Source organism: Cydia splendana, chromosome 10 (assembly GCF_910591565.1).
Source record: "Cydia splendana chromosome 10, ilCydSple1.2, whole genome shotgun sequence".
Classification (NCBI taxonomy): Eukaryota; Metazoa; Arthropoda; class Insecta; order Lepidoptera; family Tortricidae; genus Cydia; species Cydia splendana.
In genome coordinates, this window is record NC_085969.1 from 20,179,652 (window position 1) to 20,191,993 (window position 12,342).

The 12,342-nt window shown below is 38.3% G+C and overlaps 1 protein-coding gene across 1 annotated transcript in view; it reads left to right on the top strand.

Annotated features, from left to right (window-relative positions):
• The first annotated feature begins 852 nt into the window (after positions 1-852).
• The window catches only part of LOC134794433 (uncharacterized), a 399,097-nt gene continuing 387,607 nt past the window's right edge, over positions 853-12,342 (top strand). Inside the window, exon 1 of the mRNA XM_063766246.1 lies at positions 853-1,233. The gene's annotated coding sequence lies outside the window, so the exon portion shown is untranslated. The remainder of the gene's footprint in view (positions 1,234-12,342) is intronic.

Sequence of the window (12,342 nt, forward strand, 5' to 3'; positions counted from 1 at the left end):
AAATGAGTGCGCGTGGAAGTCAGTGAAATGTTTAAATTGTTTTATAATAATAAAGGAGTACGATTATGACCGTGACTGTTCCTTAAATCCAATTTTGTGTACTCCGAAATCAGGCAATGTTACTATCCGGTATCCGGCCGGATATTAAAATAATGGCCGGATAGGCCGGATATCGGATAGTAACCGAATATCCGGTGCATCTCTATAAAATATCTGGGAGACCGGAAAACATACAAAAAATCAAAAATGCGCGTTTTCCCAGTGATAAGACCTATAGATCGTTTTATTAGCATTATTAGAAAGAAGTTAATCTTGACGTGTCTTTTTATTTAAAAATATTGAAAATCGCTTTAAAAATATTAGGTTTATGTTACTTATGAAAGCAAAAGAATGTAAAAGATCGTACCTATATGATTTATAATTCTGACATATTTGCTGTGACTTATTATTCAATGGTGATTTTTAATAAAAAGACATGTCAGGATCGCTTACCTTCTTTCTAATGCTAAAAAAACGAACTATAGCTAGATCGATTTATCTCCCCCGAAAACCCCCATATAGCAAATTTCATCGAAATCGTTAGAGACGTTTCCGAGATCCCCAATGTATAGGTATATACAAGAATTGCTCTTTTAAATGTATAAGATATGAATAAAACATAAAACCACCTGTCACCTCATCCCGAAATACTGCTAAGTCCCTTACTATCGGATCAAAGTTGGCAAATTACAAATGGTTTAAAGTTTAAAACGACTCGCCCTGCGAGTAAGTAGTAACCCAAAGTCCAATTTGTTCGCCACTAACTTGCAACCACTTTAATTTAACTCCAGACAAGCTCCTATCCTATTTAGCCGCTAAAAGTAGAAATGTAGCCGGCGTAAAATCCGAAAAAACAATTTCGCGTGTAATGAAATTAGTAAAACACTCATTGCGAAACAGCCTTTCGAGCTTTCGAGTGTCAAGACACCCCCGCTAACCCCAGCACCCTAGCGGGGTTGACGGGGTTCGCACATCCATTCAGTTCGCAATCACCCCCGCTCGGAACGCCCGTACGCTCCGTTCCAAGCGATACTCGCGATCTTTTCCGAAAGTGCAATATTTTGAAACGTTCGAATTTCGAACGTTTTCTTTTTTCTGTGTGAGTGTTTCTGTTTCTTGGTTGCCAGTGTTTCGTGTTTTATATTGGATTTGTTTTCGTGTTAAGTTTTGGACGTCCGCATTTGGTCAACTTACGTAAGTTTTTACTGCATTGCGATAGATTATAGTTTAAAGTGCTAAATTTAGTTTATTGATTATTTAAAATATCTACATATACTCGTTTGTCTTAGGAGCAATAAAGTTTTTTTTTAATTTACTGCACCGGCATCGCGGCATTGCGTTGCCGATGCCGGTGGCCGTGAAATTGTGCGATATATTGATCTATTCACATGGCTTTGCGTGGGTAGTTATTCGAACGCAGAGTGGGAGTCAGTGGGCTTCTTAGTTAAGTAATAATGAATATTGGGTAAGTAGTCTAAGTAAGTACCTAAGTTAAGTATTATATTAAGTACTTATGCCTTTTTCGAACACATTGTTTTTGTGGGCGTGTTGACTGATTTATTGCGTTCTTCGTAATTTTCCCGCCTTGATAACACATACAAACGCAGTAGGTATACGATTTTATCTGGTATGTGATAAATGCATATTTATGACGTTAAACTTCACCTCTCACTCATCCTGTTAAGATAATGGGAGGTTTGAAATCCAACGAATAATACAATTAATATTAATGTTTTAATGTTAGGGTAGGTACACTAGGTACCCACGTATAAGGTTTATAATTGTCTCCTTCAACTTGGTCCTTCGAACCGGATTAACAGTTGTTTTGTTTGCATTGAAACCTTTGATAGCTACACCTAAAAACCCATTTACCATCAGGTGAAATGTATTACTCTTTACAAGAAACTTACATCCTTCTGATCCTTCCCATGTAAAGGGTTAAACCGCATTACTTGTTGTCTTTTAGCTTCACCACTTATCTCGAGGGATGAAAGTACTTAGCGGACCGTAAGTTGAAAATAGTCAGTTTGTGTGACGCGACCTTTTTAGGGTATGCCTAATACAATCGAACGAATCAACCAACCAACAAATTAAAGTAAAGTTTACTGTTCGTACGTACGTAACGCGCACGTACGTAACATTAGTTGATATTGTATATAGCAGTTAATCTTAATGAATTCACTTTAATGTGTGCTCGATAGATCATATTTTTTTCAGTGAACGGACGCAAGACCCATACAGTAACCTAGCCCTTAGGGCCACCCTACACTAGCGTCTTTTGAGCGTCGGCGTCTAGTCAGCGCTATGGAAAATGGCGTCGCTGCGCAGTTGCGCCAACGTTGCGTCGAGCAGCAGCCATAGAGTTGATTAGACGCTGACGCTCGGGAGACGCTAGTGTGTGGTGGCTCTAAATGAGAGCGGGAGTAATGTTTATGCGATTCTAGAATAAAGGCTTCATTAGTTAGCCGCGACCACGACCAGTTAAACCTGTGTCGAAACGTCGGTAAATAAAGGTAATTGAATAAATTTCGCTTTAGACCCGTCTATAAATGTGAGTTAATAAAGGCTTCCTTCCAAAAAATATCAGTATTGCCCGTGTACCTACGCAACAGTGGCGCCCGCCTTGCGGCTATGATGCACCAATCCGTTATGCCAGTTACAGATGTCAAATCGTACTTATGTGTCGCTTAGTTTCAAACTCGGGTAAATCCATTCGACCCTCTCAGCAAATATTTACCCTATTACCTTTTCTTAATACCAAAATCGCATAATCTGACAGATGGATTTACCCGAGTTTGAAGTTAAGCGACTCTTATAGAGTCCGTATAAAATGCTCTATTTACACTTCTATAACTGTTAAGGATGACTCACGCTAGACCGGGCCGGGGCCGGGCCGGAGCTACCGGCGCTGCGTTTTCTATGGAAAGCACCACGTGATCACCGATCAGTCGTCATAGAAAATGACATTTCGGACGCCTCGGCCTGGGTCTCGGCCCGGTCTAGCGTGAGTTATCGTTTAAATTTCTTGATGTAGTATCATAAATACTAGGGAAAAAACTTATTTTAGCTTTACATAATTCTTACCAATTTTCGGCCATTTTCGGCTAAACATTGTCATTGTTACCCCCCTCGGACCCTGTTAGGCACATATGCCCCAAGAGTCTTATTTTTTGGGTAAAGAAAATGACTTTCTGCGCTAAGAATATAGATGACGTTAAAAAGGGTTTTCTTTACGCATCATCACGCAGCCCACCGTGATTATCAAAATAGGAAATATCGTTATATCCCTCTCTATCGCACTTTAGAGAGAAAGAGACGCAGATAATGAAATTTCGGTTTTCAGCTTCACGCAACATGACCGCAGATAATGGCGCTGCCAGACTGTGACCGATTGGTTACGCATATGCACATAGGATTCGCAATTTGAAAAGAGAGTTGCGAATTGCTGTAAATAAAATCGCCCAAGAGCATATCGGGCCATGCTCAGTGTAGGGTTTCGTAGTTACCATCCTGTCAGAAGTGTCAGAACAGACCAAATGGGGGCTATTAGTAGGTAAGTATTATGTAAGATCGAGTAAGGAATGTCGAGATCCATCGCCGCACCAAGGCGCATGACGTGGGTTTCGTCATTACCAAACTAAAATGAAATTGGGCGTGACATGTTGCTAGGCAGAGTGATGGCAGGTGGACTAAAATGTTAACAGAATGGTGGCCGCTTTCGGATGAAAGAAGCGCCTGGCGTCCGTTGGCTCGTTGGGTGGACGACATCCGGAAAATTGCGGGTCACTTCTGGAGACCGGGATAAGTGGCGTACTAGAAGAGAGGCCTATGCTCAGCAGTGGTCGATAAAGGGCTGATATGATGATGAAGTATCATGTACATTACAAGCATGAGTACCCACAAAGTATTAGGAACTACGTTTTTAGTTAGGTACCTACTCTGTGTGTGCGTTTGAACGGCCACATTTGATGGACTTACGGTCACAAATATTTGATTTACCTACACTTGTTCAGCAAACAAGTTTTGTGTAAAAAACTTATACTATGTTATAAATTATGCTTGACCTACTTTTAGTTTAAGGGCCTGTAGGATACCTAAGATAAGGGTTCAACATAGGCAAGTGCTATTAATTAAGTTTCAGAGACGCCTCAACATTAGAAACTTATTTATAAGTCTAAAATTACTCTTAACCTTATTTTGCTAGGTTTCTGTGCTAAATAAACAAGGGTGGAGAGAGTAAGTGGCAGTGGGTATCGAATTGCCCTGGGGCTAAGCTACCTAAACATCCGGTCACACGTACCTACCTTCTGAATATGTTGACTATAATAGGTAACTATTTAACACATTCGCTCCACGAATTCGCTTGTCGAGTTCACATACAGTTGTAGAAACTTGGGAGTTTTGTGGAATATAACTACTACATTGCAGAAGATGTCTCTATTAAATTTCTCTTAAAGTCCTCAACTGTGCGTTTCGCCAGAAACTTTCGGCCTCTCACAGCTATGTGGCTACCACCAGTTTGGAACTGATATAATGCGTCCAAAGTTATTAAAACGGCCGTTTTTGTTTTGAGTTCATAGATCGACGAACCCAGCAACATAAAAACTAGTTTGATGTATTCAAAAGGTACCTACTTAAATACAAAATACAGTCCGTAGCGGCCCCCTTTTTTAAATACCTGTTGTTAAATTTAAATAGTCACGATTATTTAGCAGTGGCGCTAGTGTGCACGTTAATGGGCTCTTAAGTTTAATTAGGTTTCCCGTGGAAATCCGGATCACGAATTTGACACAGTTCAAACGAAAACTGTTCCGAAATTATTTGACATCTTTGTCAATGTGGCCTACTAGCTTCGACTTCGTCTGCGTGAAATAATGATGACGATGATCACAGACAGACAGACAGACAGATAAGTATACTTCCACAGGGTTTAAGGCTCCAGCGTTCTTTTCCTTTCGTCAAGTTTCGGTATGGCTCCTTAACATAAGTACCTACATATAAGTCTTTGTGTTTACTTAACCTCCTTAGATGTCACAACGTTGTATTATCCAACGTGCCTGGCATCATCAAACGAGGATTTCGTTATTTAGAAAACAAACAAAAGTAGAAAAATAAACGATATATAAATCTAGATTACCTTCGAAACGATTCAATGAGAATTCTGTCTCCAATTCAGGTGTTCAGCTTTCATTAATAATGAAAAATACGAGAAGGAAATTCACAATAATGGCGTTTTCTTCAGAAAAATTAACGATGTGCCCCTGTTTACAGTACGCGAGAATGGAGGCAATAATAAATGTCATTTCATCAACGCTTTGGCGCGTAATGAGTCGGCCATTTTGTGAAGGCCACAACAAAATGGCGGCTCGGATTGAAAGGCGCGTTTAATTTGTGTTGATTGATTGTTTTTCATTATGAGTGAACGTGCCGGTGACTGTTTCAAGCTATAGGTCGTTATGAAAATGTTTAAGGTGATTTTCGCTGTGATTTCAGGTAAGGGGGTCAAAAAACGATGACGTAATTTATCGACAACCCCTAAGTAAGTATTTCTTTCCTGTCAGAGAAGAATAATTTGATATGACGAAAGTAAATAACCAAATAGAATAAATCGAAGACCTTTTTATAGGCCTCTAGGCGGCTAGAGAATGAAGGTTATTTGGGTGCATTACATTTGTTATAATTACTTTTCATATATTATAGTTTGATATATCGTTATTTTGAATAACGTAATAAATGGCATACTACCGTAATACCTAATTAACGGTATACATAATGTTATTATTGGTATAATGGTCATAAGGTATCTTTACACTTCGTATAATATACATTGTCATAATTATTACATACTCTAAAGCATATTATTTGTTATAACAAGTGACATCTCATAATTATTTGTGTGGCATAATAGTTGCATGACATAAATGGGTCAGGTTAGGTTGGAATACTACACCTAACAAAAGGAGGGTTAGGTTAGGTTACAACTTTGACCCTCCGTAGAATAAAATACTCTGGCAAAAGAGTGGTTTAGGTTAGGTTTGAACTGCGGCCCCCGCAGAACATAACCGTGAAAAAATTGGTTAGGTTAGGTTAGAACTGCGACCTCCCTAGAATAAAATAGCTAGCAAAAGCAGTAGGGCTGCGTACTAGTTATAAAAAGTATGTAAAACTTTACGTTATCAGTAAATTAAATATGACAAAAAAATTTATACAATATACCTATGTATTTATACTTGATAAAATGGTATGAAGTATTCCGTTATACAAAAATATAATATAACAAATGTCATTATAAAACATGTCTATATAATATTTGAAAATGATATTATATTAGGCATTATATCAATGACAGTTTAGATGAAATCACAATATAATAAAGGAAACGTATAATAAAAATTACATTATAACATATAATAATATATCAAATGGCGTTATAACATATGTACGATAGTTTTTTATAATTATAATAAACATTACACACCCAGGTTATTTATTTTAGGCAAAATCGAATTTTAGATACAAACCAAAACAAACTTAGTGAACTCGCGTCTGGCTTTTCGATGGCGTTTGTTCAATTTTTCGCGTCAGTTGGTTCCAGCGAAAAATTTACTATTTGTTCAACTTGTGCTGCACACAGTTCACAAACATATTTACAAGCCAACGTTCCAAAAATATATACACGCCTCTAAGACGTTGACAATAAGGTCGTGTAAATATATTTTTGGAACTCTGGCTTGTTTAGATGTTTGTGAACTCGACACAATAGGATTACTGAGGTAAAAGCTTTACCGTTCGTTTACTTAGGCACTGGAACTACAAATGAACTCCTTGGTTTTTGTGTTTATGTTTGGTGCAATCTAAACAATGATTTTTGATCCAGAGAATTCCGTAAAGGACGACTCACCTTAGAACGATACGGGTCCAGGTCCCGAGTCCGAGTCCGGTTCGGGTCCGAGGCGTATATATCGTTTTCTATAGAAAGCATCACGAGATCAACTATCACCTGCCAGGAGTCGGTAAAATGCACCATTTTACTGGTCATCCTCGTACTAACCAACGAATGTCGTCAACATGTCGCCACCGCCTGCTGAGTCCCGACGAAAACTTCGCCAAGACAAACTTTGGCGACACGATATTCAGGTCAAATATGAAAGAACGTTTAGCTTGATGTAACGCTGCTTCCCGTATCCCTAGTGTAAATTTCATTCGATAGCGTGACGTGATGTACGCGTTTGCGTTAAGTGTCATTTTGTATGGTATTTTGAGTTTCCAAAACGTCCCGCTTGGCATGCTGTTCAAAATCCCATACAAAAATAGACATAACGGAAACGCAAAAGCTCGTCTCGCTGTCGAATGAAATTTAAACTAGGGGTTCTGATAAGTAATTCCCATCCTAAACTTCACAACCGGCCTTTAAACTAGTGTGGCTACCACCAGTTTGGCACTGACTACGCTATCGAGAACATAACTTACTTTCTATGCATCTCTCTCGTACTCGCATATTGGTGCGAGCGAGATGTATATGAAGTAAATTACGTAGACGTTAGCGTATATATCGGCTTTGACACTGTCAGCGACTCGTAGTACGAGTTTTTAGTTGTGTAATTGACCGGGTTTTATTTTCACATTGGCGCCCAACGTGGGGCCTTTAGTAAACATTTCACATTTCACGTTAGTAAAAATATCTACTCACGTGTTTACTTAGGTATTATCTAATAACCACCAGCTGCGATGGTTCTCAAGCTTAAATTTAATATTCTGAACTATTTAGAGTATTTAAATAATTATGGTGTAGTAGTTATTTAAGTATGAGGCACGATTTGGTACGTAGTTATCGAAAGTTCATTGGTAGCTAGAACCATCTCGATTTATATTTTACCTTTGATCCGAATAAAAGATACAAAACGTGACTGAACGCGGAATAAAACTTCAGGCAAAAAATCTACAAGTTTATTCAATTTTGGAACGGGCGCTGCGTGTCCGCGTAAAATGGCGGCTTTTTCACGTACTTGTTACAGTGGCAACCATTTTGTTAAAGTGTACTCGTTGTGAGTGCGGAACACTCTGTTAGTGGTTTATTTTGTATGTTTTGAGTAGTGGTAGTCAAACAATGATCACTACTGTGAATAACTTTGAATATTTAACGCGATAGTTTGCTTTTGGGTTACATATATAGAGGTCTTAGACCAACTTAGACGAAAGGTCATTATTCAGCAAATTCTAGAAAACAAACTTTTGATCTGTGATATTCCCTGGCTTTGCTTAAAAAAATTGCATTGTAATGGTATGTACCAAGACTGGTCAGAAAAATCAAAAGAATAAAATTAGGACACACAGTAAAATATTATATTGATACCTAACCAACAATTATATCAGTCTGAAACACTTTCTTTTTTTTTGCGATTCACTTAGATTCTCCTATCCGTGAATTCTCTTGAGACATTGTGGCTACCGAGCAGAGCTACACTGCTACACCGTAGTTATTTACCCAAAAGCTCATCTTCTTAAGTAACATTAAGTATATAAGACCATTTAATATCTCAGCACATACCGTGTAACATAATATACTTCAGGTTCGAGCCATATTTGATTACTGACTATCGCAAGGCTTCATAAGATTACGTGGAGCTCGGAACTCGTGCGAGCTTACCTCAGAGGGTCTACCGCGAACCACGTTCGACGTGTTGCCTCCCTGTCACACTTACGTACGACTTTACAAGTGCGATAGAGAGGCAACACGTCGAATGTGGTTCGCGGTAGGCCCTCAGGTAATATTGCTTTATGAGAATTTTAGTGCTTTATTGAAAACTGACAATGGCTTTAAATTTGTGTTAGGAAATTGATAAAGTTGGCGAAACTCTAAGCGAGATAATTACTTCCTATTTTAGTTCAGAGCAAAATAGTAAATAGGGTTGATTCCTGGAATTTGGGTTTGAGATAAGAGTTCCAAGTCGAATTGAATTTGTGCTTGTACAAGTACAAGGTGCACTATCATCAAATCTCTAGATTCTAGAATGTTTAATCCATTCAGTGTTAAACGGGATCTGAAGAAAACAGATTTATATCATTCTAGAATCATTTATAACATTCTAGAATCTAGAGATTTGATGATCATGCAACTTAGGTAAGTCCCCGTGTACGGCGTGTACTTGTAGAAGTACAAATTCAATTCAAGTTTGGAACTCTTATAGAAAAAGAAAGTTTCAAATTAAAAAGCACAAAATTTGCCCTGGGTCTTCCTAGGGTAAGTCTGTGTCTACATATGTACTCTGCGGTTTACTATCCCTATCCAGAGCCTCTACCATCAGTTTTAACATTGACATAACGCTCACGTCTACGTAATTTACTTTCTGTACATCTCGCTTGCACTATTGCTCGCATATGCGAGTACGAGCGAGATGCATAGAAAGTAAGTTACGTAAACGTGAGCGTTATGTCAATGTCAAAACTGGTGGTAGCCGTACAGGCGTGGCTCACTCCGCGATTTCGTCGCTTTGCTACAGGTAGCTAAAAGTACATCCGTTCGGCCCCAATTTTGGGGTTTGCCATAAGCCGCGCGTGACGCTGTCGCCACCTAGCGGCCATATCTGTGCTGATCGTAACATACGCGTTTTGTTAGAGAGTGAGTCTTCTGTACTTACCTAGTACTATTATTTATTCTGTGCCCTATCTTAGAGCAACTTCCACTTTAGTTAATAAATTAATCTGACCAAAGTAGTCCTCTTAAATAGTTGTGGCGGCGTGTTCTGTCTTTCATGCATAAATCTTCGTATGCACGGCGTATTTCGGGACCAGAGATATCTTTTGACGAGTTAGAAGTTTTGAAACATGGATATATTGCTAACTAGCTGTGCCCGCGGCTCCGCCCGCGTGGAATTCGGTCTGTGTCAGTAAGCGGCTAATTTCTAATCCTAATTTCTCTCCCTCTCCCCTGGAGGCGAAATTTTTTCGGTATAAATAGGCAATTTGATAGACAGTTGTACATTTTTACTTTTAGTATGGAAATCAGTCACATCATTTTATCCGGAAATTGACAGTGCTGCAGCAGTAACGTTGCAACAGAGTGAAGCTGCTGCAGTCGCCATATATTAGAAAGTGATTAAAAACGCGAGCGAAGCGAGCGCGAAAATTTTTCGATATTAAAACGCAATTTGATAGACTGTTGTACATTTTTACTTTTAGTATGGAAATCAGTAACATCATTTTATCACGAAAATTGACAGTGCTGGAGCAGTAACGTTGCAACAGAGTAATGCTGCTGCAGTCGCTATATATTAGAAAGTGATTAAAAACGCGAGCGAAGCGAGCGCGAAAATTTTTCGATATTAAAACGCAATTTGATAGACAGTTGTACATTTTTACTTTTAGTATGGAAATCAGTCACATCATTTTATCCGGAAATTGACAGTGCTGCAGCAGTAACGTTGCAACAGAGTAATGCTGCTGCAATCGCTATATATTAGAAAGTGATTAAAAAGGCAAGCGAAGCGAGCGCGAAAATTTTTCGATATTAAAACGCAATTTGATAGACAGTTGTACATTTTTATTTTTAGTATGGAAATCAATCACATCATTTTATCACTAAAATTGACAGTGCTGCAGCAGTAACGTTGCAACAGAGTAATGCTGCTGCAGTCGCTATATATTAGAAAGTGATTAAAAAGGCAAGCGAAGCGAGCGCGAAAATTTTTCGATATTAAAACGCAATTTGATAGACAGTTCTACATTTTTACTTTTAGTATGGAAATCAGTCACATCATTATATCACGAAAATTTACAGTGCTACAGCAGTAACGTTGCAACAGAGTAATGCTGCTGCAGTCGCCATATCTTAGAAAGTGATCGAAAACGCGAGCGAAGCGAGCGCGAAATTTTTTCAGTATAAATAGGCAATTTGATAGACAGTTGTAAATTTTTACTTTTAGTATGGAAATCAGTCACATCATTTTATAACGAAAATTGACAGTGCTGCAGCAGCAACTTTGCAACAGAGTAATGCTGCTGCAGTCGCCATTTCTTAGAAAGTTATTGAAACGCGAGCGAAGCGAGCGCGAAAATTTTTCGATATAAAAACGCAATTTGATAGACAGTTGTACATTTTTACTTTTAGTATGGAAATCAGTCACATCATTTTATCACGAAAATTGACAGTGCTGCAGCAGTAACGTTGCAACAGAGTAATGCTGCTGCAGTCGCTATATATTAGAAAGTGATTAAAAACGCGAGCGAAGCGAGCGCGAAAATATTTCGATATAAAAACGCAATTTGATAGACAGTTGTACATTTTTACTTTTAGTATGGAAATGAGTCACATCATTTTATCACGAAAATTGACAGTGCTCAGCAATAACGTTGTAACAGAGTAATGCTGCTGCAGTCGCCATATCTTAGAAAGTTATTGAAAAAGCGAGCGGAACAAGCGCGAAACTTTTTCGATATAAAAACGCAATTTGATAGACAGTTGTAAATTTTTACTTTTAGTATGGAAATTAGTCACATCATTTTATAACGAAAATTTACAGTGCTGCAGCAGCAACTTTGTAACAGAGTAATGCTGCTGCAGTCGCCATTTCTTAGAAAGTTATTGAAACGCGAGCGAAGCGAGCGCGAAAATTTTTCGATATAAAAACGCAATTTGATAGACAGTTGTACATTTTTACTTTTAGTATGGAAATCAGTCACATCATTTTATCACGAAAATTGACAGTGCTGCAGCAGTAACGTTGCAACAGAGTAATGCTGCTGCAGTCGCTATATATTAGAAAGTGATTAAAAACGCGAGCGAAGCGAGCGCGAAAATATTTTTCGATATAAAAACGCAATTTGATAGACAGTTGTACATTTTTACTTTTAGTATGGAAATGAGTCACATCATTTTATCACGAAAATTGACAGTGCTCAGCAATAACGTTGTAACAGAGTAATGCTGCTGCAGTCGCCATATCTTAGAAAGTTATTGAAAAAGCGAGCGAAGCAAGCGCGAAACTTTTTCGATATAAAAACGCAATTTGATAGACAGTTGTACATTTTTACTTTTAGTATGGAAATGAGTCACATCATTTTATCCGGAAATTGACAGTGCTGCAGCAGTAACGTTGCAACAGAGTAATGCTGCTGCAGTGGCTATATATTAGAAAGTGATTAAAAACGCGAGCGAAGCGAGCGCGAATATTTTTCGATATAAAAACGCAATTTGATAGACAGTTGTACATTTTTACTTTTAGTATGGAAATCAGTCACATCATTTTATCACGAAAATTGACAGTGCTACAGCAGTAACGTTGCAACAGAGTAATGCTGGTGCAG